Raw genomic sequence first — 1,764 nt, forward strand, 5'->3', positions numbered from 1 at the left:
AGAGAGCAAACATTTCCCAGATCCTTTTTGTTTAACAAGAAGAGAGCATGTTACTTGTTGACGTTAGATGGTACTAAAGGAAACCTCAGCTGCGTGTGGCAGGTGAACGCAGGAGTGTGCACGGGCTGCCAGAGTACTAGAGATGCAAGAGCACAGTGTCAGGGTTGGGGAAGGGGGACATGCTGCGAAAACATTGAGGCAGTAGGGAGGGCCATAATCCTGACTTATTTGCACCTTTAACTGATTCTGGCATTGGCTTCCTGCCACACCATGTTCTGACCCTGGCTGGCGGGCAGTGCCAGCACCACCTGAGTTGACCAGGGTGCAGTGACAGTTCTGCTATGCTGCAGTAGTATCGACATCGCGTCCATCACCCACCTCTTCCTTTGAGAATGCCAACAGGGATGTACTATTACTTCGTGCCACTCTTCAAATACATGTATCATTAACGTTTTATGTACTTAGATAACAATGTATAATTTATGGTTATGAATCTTGTGCTAATCTTGAATATTATAAAAGTCCAACTATAAATGTAAAACTGCAGTATCCACCGTGTGCTTCTAGTCTTAATATCTTGGGGCTGGGGACTGGTCAGTAGTAACGCGCTCCCACTAATAGTGTCAGGTTTCTTTATCTGACAGCCGAGGATGCCAGGCAGGAAAAGGGAAACGTGTGCCAAAGCACCTAACATGGATGGCTTAGCAATCAACTTAAAAGGGAGCTGCAGTCTCTTGGCTGGACGCATCAGCACACTGTCACGTGCGGAGGTCACGCCGCAGGAGGCAGTCACATGCTTACGTGACTGCATTCACCAGGCTGGAAAAGCTTCAGCCCTGTCCTTAGGGAGGTGTTGCACTTGGTGTCTTCTCCACTAAAATACACTACCATAGCAGCAGTAGTGGTAAGCTACACCTCTTCACACCAAATTCTACTTGAACAGGGCAAAACGTCTTCAAAAGTCAGCCAGTAGAGGCCGATGGGGTGGTAAAAGCAGTAAGAGCAGGCTCTGCCTGGCATGCTAACTAGCGTGTTGTCTCCCTTGGACACCGCGCCGTGATAGCAGCGGAGAGGGATGTGGTGATACAGGGCAGAGCGCTCCAGGTGTGGATGTAACACACCAATCTGTTCTGTACTGATCAGCACCCAACGGCTCAGCTTGAAACGGTGAGCAGCTAGGGAGTTAGGCAGATCTGCACTATGGCCAGACTTACTCCCAGCAGTAATTAACCAGGTAGCATGCTGTTTTCCGGAAAAATAGTACTTGTATTTTGTAACTAGTTCCTTGTGGGCCAAAAGGAATTTGGGTGCGGCAGCTGGAACTGAAGAGCAGCTCTAGGATTAGTATGACTCTCCTTCCTCTCAACTTGAAGATCTGTGACTTTACAGCAACAAGTAAAGGCTGATGGTGGAATAGAGTAAACTGTGAGCTTAAATACTAGAACAGCTCCTGATCCGTAGGGAATTGAGCTAGCCTGTGGATCCTTAACAGCTTCAGTCTGGAAATCTAATTACAGGAATGACAGTTCTGGTGCAAAGCAAAGCCACCACCTCCGATGAACAGTCTTGCTTTATTTGCTCTCCAGCTATCTTAAGTTCTTGCTAAGTATAATGGCTCTTAAAATTTTGTGATCTTGTACCCTAAAACGCATGCAGGAACATACACTCCGTGCCATTCCAGTGCAGCTGTGCCTCCGATGTGGAACAAACCCTGCGTACCACAGTCCTTCACTGTTTCTTTAACAGCTAAATCGTTCTCAGCAG

Source organism: Eurypyga helias, unplaced genomic scaffold (genome assembly GCF_000690775.1).
Source record: "Eurypyga helias isolate BGI_N326 unplaced genomic scaffold, ASM69077v1 scaffold15873, whole genome shotgun sequence".
NCBI lineage: Eukaryota > Metazoa > Chordata > Aves > Eurypygiformes > Eurypygidae > Eurypyga > Eurypyga helias.